At 62.0% G+C, this 9,689-nt stretch overlaps 1 pseudogene across 1 annotated transcript; it reads right to left on the bottom strand.

The window, feature by feature from the left end:
- Positions 1–1,764: 1,764 nt before the first annotated feature.
- Positions 1,765–2,626, bottom strand: LOC309971450 (small ribosomal subunit protein uS5-like; annotated as a pseudogene). Its single transcript has one exon. The product of its transcript is annotated as a small ribosomal subunit protein uS5-like (transcript).
- Positions 2,627–9,689: the final 7,063 nt, after the last annotated feature.

Raw genomic sequence — 9,689 nt, forward strand, 5'->3', positions numbered from 1 at the left:
AGGAGCATGGCCACCCCCACATCCCAGGCTGAGAATCATCCCCCCAGGGACAACGTCCTCTGCGGCCGAGAGCGTCCTACCCCATGCACCACCTGCTCGGAACCCCTGTGCTTTCCGCTCAACCCCCGAGCAATTTGGAGGGGCCCCTCCACCTGGGCTGCCCAAGTCTCCCTGCAGAGCTGGCCCCCCAAGGCTCGGCACACACGGCAGCCGCCAGGGAGCGAGCGGCCTGTGCTCTGCCCGGCCGGCACCAGCCCGCCCAGTGACCCTCGGACACCTCACCCGCGTGGTGGCACCTGCTCCTCCAGGTGGGACCCCTGCAGGCTGCCCTCTCGGTGAACAGCAGCTCTTACCCCACCCGACAAAACCCTGTGGCAGCTGCTCCCGGGGACCTGGGTCCCTCTACCCTCAACCCCAGAGCCCCCATTATGGCTTCGCTGCTGTTTGCTCTCCCCGGGAGGCCCCCGCCTGCCCCAAGCGCCCCCCTGGGACCCTCCTCCCTTCCAGCCTACACCTCTCCGCCCACATCCCTCGCTCGGTGCCCAGCACGCTGCCACCCTGCACGTGACACCGGGGGACTGGATCCTGAGAGGCCCATCTCAACACCCCAAGCCCTCGCGTGGGGCCTCCACCACACCCCTTCCAGCCAGTCCCATTTACAGATGAGCAAACCGAGGCAGAAGGCCATCAGGGATGACCAGAGTGGCACAGGTAAGGACTCACCTGTGCAGAGGGTAGCTGGAGATGGTGGGTGGCATGGGGCTGCCATAGACGGAGGGAATGGGGGGCAAGTCTCCCAGATTCTAGAAACGGCACTGCTTGTCTTTGCTTTGAATCGTAGGAACGTTGGTTCAGAGGCAGGACAGCTCCTCTGTCACTCCTGGGGCCTCCCTGTGGCATGAAGCCCAGATGTCGGGGAAGGAGCCCCCAGGGTCACAGCCCCACTGGGGGCCTCCCGCCCGCCCCACCCCAGGAGAGCCTCATGTCCGGGGCCCAGCTGCTCCCACCTCCCTCCATCCCCTCCTTGGGGTCCCACCACCGTCCCAGGAGACGTCCCAGGTTCTCTCAGCTCCCCCAGCCAGGGAGGATCCCATTTAGGGGGGGTCTCCTCCTCTCCCCTTCCCTGTCCTCCTTCTCATCCACGCACCCCGGACTCCCCGACCCCATCCTTAAAGGAGGGCGAGAGCCCAAGAAGCACAGACATTCCCGGAGGCCACTAAAGACAGACACCTGCTGGACGGCGCCGGGAGACACTGAGAACATAAACACCGGAATCAGCAGCTCAGAACAGCCACAGCCACAGCGACATGCAGCTCAGAACAGCCACACCGACTCGCGAATACCTCAAAACCTGACATCCCTCTGGGCACAGCGCAACTAAAACGCGATTAGCGCCAAGTGTCACTGATTTCCACCTTCCAGGGACTGGTAAACCCCTCTGAGGGCACGTGCGACCGTTAAAAGACCTCTGAAGTCTCACTTCTAAGTGACATCCAAACCGCAGAGTGTTTACAAAGCAAGCAGCAACAACGAGGCCACCAGAGCTCTGGAAGCAGCCGTCAGGAGGCGGGGGGGCCTTCGGGGCCACAGTCCAGCGGTCAGAGATGGGAGCGGGGGGCCAGGGTCACCCAGACCACACGACCCAGGGCCCACCTGGAAGCCGGTCCTGGGGCGGTGTCGCCTCATGTGCAAGTGCAAGTTAAAGGGTGCTTTAGGAGGAATTAGGCTTTTCTTTTCATTTATTTATTTTTTAACCGGCTTCCCTTACTTTGTTTTTCCCATGTAAAACAATGTGGTGGCTGCAGCTGTAGCCTGGGTCCGCTGCACGGAGACTCTGGCTCCCATGGGCCTTTACAAGATGGCCAGTGAATTCCTGATACGGAGACTTGATGAGTACCGACTCTTTCCAGAGATCAGGGCTGAGACACCTGTAGGTCTTGGAAACGGCATCACAGGTGGCCTTGGCAACGTCACCCAGGCTGGTGGTGCAGCCCCTGGCGGGATGTGGCAGGCGTCAATTCCAGCCATCAGCAGTAGCTTCCTGGGCACAGGGGCTGAGATGACGCCAGTGCCCCGGGGGCAGGGACGAGGCACACAAGCACAGAGCCACAGCGGCCAGTCACCTGGGAAGGGACGGTGTGGGGCCTGCCGATCTCATTCCCCCCAGGAGCCTCGCCACACGGGCACGATGGGGAGCTTGGCCAGAATTATGGCCCCATGGAGGGCAGTGGTTACCTCCTTAGAGCACGTGACACCCAAACCGACATGTCCCTTGTAATCCCCGATGGAAGCGAATGCCTTGAACCCGATCCACTGGCCAGCACGGGTCTGCTTTTGACCAGGCATAATCTTCAAAACCTCGTCCTTGCGAGATGCCCCCAGGCAAAAGTCCATGACCTCAGATTCCTTGATGGGCAGAAGAGACAGATCTCCTCCAGGGACCTGATCTTCACGTCCTTGACCAGGCGGCCCAGCTTGGTGACAGGGAGCCACTCCTTAAGCTCCGGGGCCTCAGCCCCGGCCCTGAGCCCGGCCCCAGGTGCCGCTGCCAAAGCCCGAAGCCACCGCAGCCTCTCACTCCAGGGGCCCCTGGGGCCTCTGGGGTCTCCCACAGCACCGGTGTCATCCGCCCTTCGGTGTTTTGACGGAGAAGCAGCAGAATTAGGCTTTTATGTCGATGTTTATGAAAAGAGCGTGCAGAACGTGTCCCTAACTGGGAGAAAGCACGCACGCAGGGTACCTTGTTTCTACCTAAATCTGTGATGCGTCGTCTAGATCAACGTGGTGACACCGAAATGCTTTCACAATGTTCTGCAACTCGGACCTCAGTGAGAACCGTGAGGTGTTTATAGGAACTTGACCTTGGCAGGCATCTCTGTGGGAGAGATTTGTCACAGTGCACCCAGGTGTGCCCTGCAACCCCAGATGGAATGTCCTTCCCCACCTCCAGATGGAGGATAAGAGAGAACACAGTTCTCAGAGAACTCCAAGGGCTGCTTCTAGCAAGAAAGGAACAAACTTCTATTAGCCAAAATTTTATTACATTTTCTGTTTGGAGCTATATTTGAAATCAATTATTCACATTCCTGCACAGGCAGCCAAACGTGTCCCCAGCAACTTGTCAACAGCCGTTTGCCTTGGTCACTGTGTTGACTTTGGTGCTGAGGGACAAGGATGCCTGCCACGCGGGGCTTAAAAGAGGGAGCGAGCACCTGGTGCCTTCGCAGGTGATGCTCCCCCGGCTTCCACTCAGCTCAGTAACACACAACACTCAGAAGGTCTCTCCCCGTTGCTGGGGTTTGTGGAGAAGCTGGTAGCATCGTTATCCCTTTCCCTGTTTTATGTCGAGGGTCTCAGCCGTAAGCACTAAAAGGAATCAGTTCCCAGTTCTTATTTCCTAATAAAAGAAAGATTCTCCCTGCTCACACTACTTCTCTGTGCCGGGAGACGGAAGCTCCGTCAAACCCGACTGATTCCAGCCGACACAGAGGATTCGGGGCGGACGGGGTTGTAGGGGCCAGGGGGCCTCCCCCGACGTCAGGGCCCATGGGCCCCTCCACTTGGGAAGGGGCGGCCTGGTCAGCGTTGGCTGGAGCCCAGCCCACACCAGGCCACCACTGTCAGGAAGGCAGAGCCCAGACGCCCTGAGCCTCCAGTGGGATGGACAAGCCAGCCGGATGCTGCCCTGGCCCAAGTCAGACAAGTTGGCGCTTGATGCCCCCTTGTAGCCTGCTGTGTCCACGGGGCCTCATAGGATCCTGTCATGGAGAACGTGCTCCCAGCGACACTCTGCAGCTGAGGGGGTGTGCAAGCATCCCCGGGGCTCCCGTGGGCAGCAGAGAGGGACCACGCGCTGTCCGGGGCTGTGGACCCCAGGCTGGAGCTCCCACCCGGGCATCTGGACACAGACGCTGGCTCCACAAGACACGCCCCAGGGTTGCAGGCGGGAATGCTAAAGAGACGTGTCGAGAATGGGATGAATCTTCCCACACACGTGCGCTTGTACGTGCACGGGCACGTGGACATGCACATGTGCACAGCGCACACCCACATACGCCTGCACACACGCACACACACACACACAGACCTCTCTCCCCAGGCTCTGCCTGGGACACCAGGCCAGTCGTCGCCTGCAGCTCAGCTGCCCCGGGTCTGGGGCGTGGACCCCAGCTCTGCTCCGCCCCTGCAGCCTGGCCCCTCTCAACGCACCTCTGCAGCCCCCACTAAGAGGCAGAGTTTCCCCCTGCCCCTGGAACCCGGGCTGGCTTTGCAGCTGCAGAGGAAAGGACAGGGCACCAGCGCCAGCCTGAGCTCTGCACGTGTCCGCCCAGTCTTGGACCCTGTGACCGCTGTGAGGACAGGCCCAGGCCGGCCGGGGTGGGGGGGGAGACGAGGGGCCCCCTGGGGGTCAGCTGAGCCGTGAAGGCGCACCAGCCAGCCCCGGCTGACCCCGCGCACCCCACCTGTGGGAGAGCCCCCGCCCCCCGCCCCCACAGAGGCACCCAAGGGCCCAGAGGCACTGAGCGCCGGGGCGAGGAGGGGCGGGTTGCAGCTACGGTGCGGGAGGTGACAGCAGCACTGTCCTATCTGCAGGATCGACACCGAGCGCTCCCAGCAAGGAGGAGTCTCATCAGATGGCCAGGCCGCCCAGAGTGGTGTCGCCCAGCTCCCCCGCTCTGCAAACCAGAGTACCACTGTGATGGTCAGGTCAGGGCCGCCCGTCCAGGTGCAGCTTTGCAACAAGAGGGCAGAGGAGACCACACACGGGCCTGCTGAGAATCACACGGGTAAGGAGACCCTGCAACACTCCTCCCCCTCCGACCCCCGCCACTTCCAGCAGGGAGGTGGCTGGCAGGGGTCCTGACACTGATGCATGACACGCCCTGCGTGGCTGTGAGGACTGCCGCCTGGGGCCTCCCCGGTGACCTGGGCTCACACCTAAACATGGCCTTTACCTCTTCCGTCGCCCATCCACAGCCGCATCCAGCCCGCCTGCACCTGGACTCCCACCACAGCCTCCTCGAGGCCAGCCTCCGCGGCACAGTTCCCCCTGCCTCCCCTCCCAGGCCAGGCTTTGTCAAGCAGAGTGTTTGTTCCCATCACCACCATCCGGGGGCCTGCTGGGGCTCCCCGTCCCCCTGCGGGCTGAGGTCCAGCCCCACACTTATGACAGGGGGCCTTCAGCCGCTGTGCTGACTCCCCGAGTGGCCGAGGGACCCACATGGATGCCAGATGCCGACAGGCAGGACGAGCCTTGTGCCTCCGTGAAGGAAGGGAGGCCCGGGGAGAGAAGGGGAGGACGCTGGCTGGGGCAGTGGGCGCCACTCCAGCAAAGGCACAGGGGCAGGGGGCCGACTCCAGGACTCCCGTCTCCTCCCTGTCCCATCCTGTGGGCAAGTGCAGGGGCAAAGGAGGGCCAGAGAGACCCGCCGGGCAGCCTGGAGCCAGGAGCCGCATCCGGCACCATCACCAAGAGCCCACTGGCTGAGCCATGGAGGTTGAGGGTCAGGAGACAAGGGGAGAACCGGGGAGTGGCAGGGATCTGGTTAGAAAAGGTCTCACTGGCGAGGTGGGGGGACGGAGGCGGCTGGGGCCACAGAAGAGCGGCAGGGGGAAGGCTTGTGGTGGATGGGCTGTTCTGTGTCCTGACAGTGGAGCTGGGTATGTGAGTTTACACATGTGGTAAAGCTGCAGAGAACTAGACACACACGCTCCCACACGCACACACATGCATGCACACGGGGCATGCACATGCGCGAGAACACACACGAGGGCACACAGACTGGTAGGATCTGATGGAGGTCGGGGACAGTGTCGCTGCTGTCAATACCCTGCACGACGTTCCCTGGGGGAAACCGAGTGAGGGTGGCCAGGACTCCTCTGTTATTTCTTACAACTGCATGTGAGCCTACAATTATCTCAAGTTTTGTCAAAGTCCCGCTGGCTGGGGCTCGGAGAAGAGGCTAGAAGGAGGTGGAACCCCATGAGGGATGACCTGCTGGGGGTCGGGGGCCGCAGGAGGGGCTGACCTGGAGAAGCGAGGGTGGGATGGCTGCTGGGACTTCAAAGGGAGGAGAGGGACCAGTTCCCCCAGGTGCCCCCCAAACAGACAGCAGAGGCTCAGATGGAAAGGAACCAAACTTATAACTTTGACAGGTCACTTGAGTTTGGGAACGAGGCTAGTTTGCCAGAATGATTCTTCCCTCTTTAATTAAAATCCTTTATTAACTGCCAAACTAATACCTTCCCCCAAGACAGACAAGATAATGAGCCCACATCCTTCAGCCCAGGCGGGCAGCCGTCCAAGCAGGCGGGGTGGGCTCAGGAGAGAGGCCAGGCCACCACAGACCCGCCTCACTGGGCTGTAGGCATGGCCCAAACCCAAGGTAGGGGTCCCATCTGGGGCAGAAATCACATCTGACCGGACCCTGAGTACGACAGGTTCTGGACGCCAAGGGATGTCCGGCCTGCGCCCCAGGAGCCCTGGCTGTGACCACAGACAGGAAGAAGGGGCAGGTACGGCCACCCTGCCACGGGGGCACCACGGGGGCAGTGACTGTCCACCAGCCTGGCTCAGGGCCTGGATATCGGCCCTAAATTCATTTTCTTTTCATTTCATTTGAAACATTCCAAACAGAACAAGAATAGGGACCCATATAACAAAAGCCATGTACAGACCACCAGCTTTACCCAATGTGAAACCATACTCCCTCCTACCCTTTAAGTATAAAATAAATACCAGTGTCATGACTCCACGCTGATGCAAATGTTATTGCAAAAAATAAATACGTGGGAAAAAGAGACAAATCTCCCAAAACTTCCGTGTAGAAGAACCCCAAGTAGTTAGTTAGATACTCTGCCTAACGATGTCCCTTAAGTATGGGCCGTGCACAGTGACTTCCTCCCAGAGGACACTATGAACAGGGGGAAAACAATGACCTGACAGGGGAGGCACCTGACAGACCCCAGGCAGGTGATCAAGGTCCCCATCAGCAGCCAGAAGTCATGTGGCAAGTACGGCCCACACCCTGGGTAGGACGTGATGAGAAGGGCGCTTTCCTCTGCGGGTTTCTTCTCCGAAAACCACTGTGCCCCTGTCTAATCGCGACAAAAACCTCAGCTGAATCCCAACAGAGACACGTCTTACAAAACGCCTGACCGGTACTCCTCAAACTGCCAAGTGGATGGAAAACAAGGAGAGTCTGAGAAACTGCCCCAGCCAGGAGGAGCCTCAGGAGACACCACCCCTAAATGTCATGTGGCGTCCTGGGTAGGACCCTGGGACAGAAAAAGGACATTAGGCAGAAACTACGGAAATCTCAATGAAGTACGGACTTTGGCTCATGATAATGTATCGATACTGGTTCATTAATTATGGCAATTCAGCCATATGGCATAAGTGGTTAATAATATTGGAAACAGGGTGTTGAGGGGGATACAGAACCCTCTGGACTTTGTACCCCATTTTTCTGTAAATCTAAAACTAGTCTAAATACTCAAGTCTATTAGTTTTTTTAAAAAACTAACCCCTGATTGTCCCCAGTGTCCCCCAAGGTCCCTCAGCTCCTTCTTTGGAGGACACTGAAGGTTTATTGGGGCTAAAAAACAAAAGACTCAGGAGGGGAAGCTGGCCCCAAAGAGGCCAGAGGCCTGTGTGTGCTGAGGCCCGGGCGGACCTGTCTTTGCGTCCTTAGCACCAGGTACGGTCCCCTCTGCGCACGGGGAGGGGCGCACGGGGACACCCGCTCGGGAAGAGCGGGGCTCGACCCTCACCCCCGGGAGTCGTCAGCATCACCCGGGTGGGCTGCGAGATGCACGCAAGCGCGATGGGGGTGCCGGCTGCTGCTCCTCGCTGGTAGCGAGGCCAGGAGGGGTCGCAGGCGTCCCCCCTCGCAGAACCGCAGACACCCGGGCGCGGGCTCCGCACCACATCCGGGCCCCCCGAGGACCGGGCAGGGCGAAGGTCTCGGGGTGCCCGCCCTGCTGGGGTCCCCTGCTCCCCAGACACTGCCGCCCGGACCACAGCGGCCTTCGAGGGCCCAGATCCCCGGAGGGGCCCCGAAGGGCCGCCTTGCCACGGGGGCCGCGGGGGTGGGGAGCGCCCCGAGCCAGGCTCTGGGTCTCAGTCCCGACTCCCTCGGCACCGGGGCCTCCGTGTCCCGGGCAGGAAAATGAGGCCCACGGTCGGGCCCAGGGCGGAACCTGAACGCGGGTAACGCGGCCAAGCGGCACCTGCATAGGTGCGCCGGGCACCCTCTGGGGAAGTTTCCGGCTTCTGGTTCCTCCCCCCGCGCGCGCACACGGCAGGACGCGCGCTCCGGAATCCGCAGGCCGGCTCCCGCGCGCTCCTCGGTCCTCGCGCGTCCCCTGGCACCCAGCGGCCGCCCCTGCAGGCGGTACGGGCCGGCCGCAAGCGCGGTGAGCAGCGCCCTCGCGTGGACACGCGCCGTCTCCGCCCGCCCGGAGGTCCGCGGCCCGCGTGGAGGCCACTCCGGGGCTGGCCGCGCGCCAAGTCCGAGCGGACCTCTACAATCCAGCAGGGGCTGGAAAACGAGCGCACAGGCCTGGGCCGTTCTACATTCGACAGAACTGACGCTTGAGAACCCCTGGGGGACCTCTTTCCGTTTATGACAGCCGTGGGGGTGGAAAGCTCAGCGTCACGCGGGGCCCTGGGCGTCGCCTGCCGTCACCCGGCCCTGTGGCTGGGGGGAGAGGGGCGCCCCTGTAGATCCCACGACCGCGGCACACGGGGTAACCCAGCCAGTCAGGGCTGGCCACCGGCTCCGACCTCCAGTTCCGGGGCTGGTAGCTGCGCGCGTCCTCCACAGCAGTGCGGCCCCTGGCCAGGCTCAGAGGCTGCACGTCTCCCGGGGCGAGGCGACCCCGCGCCAGCGCAGACGCGCCCAAGCCGGCCCTTCCAGAAAGGGGGCGCACCGGGACCCACCCCTCCAGAAGGGGGCGCACCGGGAGTTACCTCTCCAGAAGCGGGGTGCACTGGGGTCGACCCCTCCAGAAAGTTGCGCGCAGGGACCGAGGCTTCCAGGAGGGGGAAAGATGCAGAGCCTGCGCAGCCCCTCCCCGCACGTGCCCGGCGCGCCCCTCCCCCAGCCCGGCCCCGAGGGCGCACACCTGCTCCCGCGGTGGCGCCGGCCGGGCCTGCGCACGTCCTGCCCGGCACCCGGGCGCTCGCGGAGGGCGAGGGAAACTGAGGGTGGGGAGAGAGGGGCCGGCCGGGCGGGCGGGCGGGCGACCTGCAGCCACCCAGAACAGCCCTCCATGGGCTGACCGTGCTCAATTCAAATGCAGTCCTCCGGGTCATTAGCAGGGTGTATTTGTCATGATAAGAGGACAGCACACATTGTAACGTTTTGTTCGCTTGATTTAGAACTTCATTGTTTGCACAGAGGGTGAGAGGCTTGCTCCGTGAGCGCTGGGCTGTCCCCCAGGACGCCCCGGGGTGACAGCAACCACCCGGGACCCACGGGGCGGGAAGGGGCTCGCCCCGAGCAGAGGGGCTGCCCTGCCAACCGCACCGAGTGGCTGCTGTCCTCCACCCCAGCCAGAGCACAGCGCTTGCTGAGAATGACCATTCGCCGCGTCCAGAAGGTGCAGGGATTGGGAGCTCAACCACCCCCTTAGGCGAGTGACCGGAAAATTTCTGAACCTGTTCCCCCCACGCCAAAAAATGG

The sequence above is a fragment of the Leucopleurus acutus genome, assembly GCF_964270905.1.
Source record: "Leucopleurus acutus genome assembly, chromosome: 14".
In the NCBI taxonomy this organism is placed as follows: domain Eukaryota; kingdom Metazoa; phylum Chordata; class Mammalia; order Artiodactyla; family Delphinidae; genus Leucopleurus; species Leucopleurus acutus.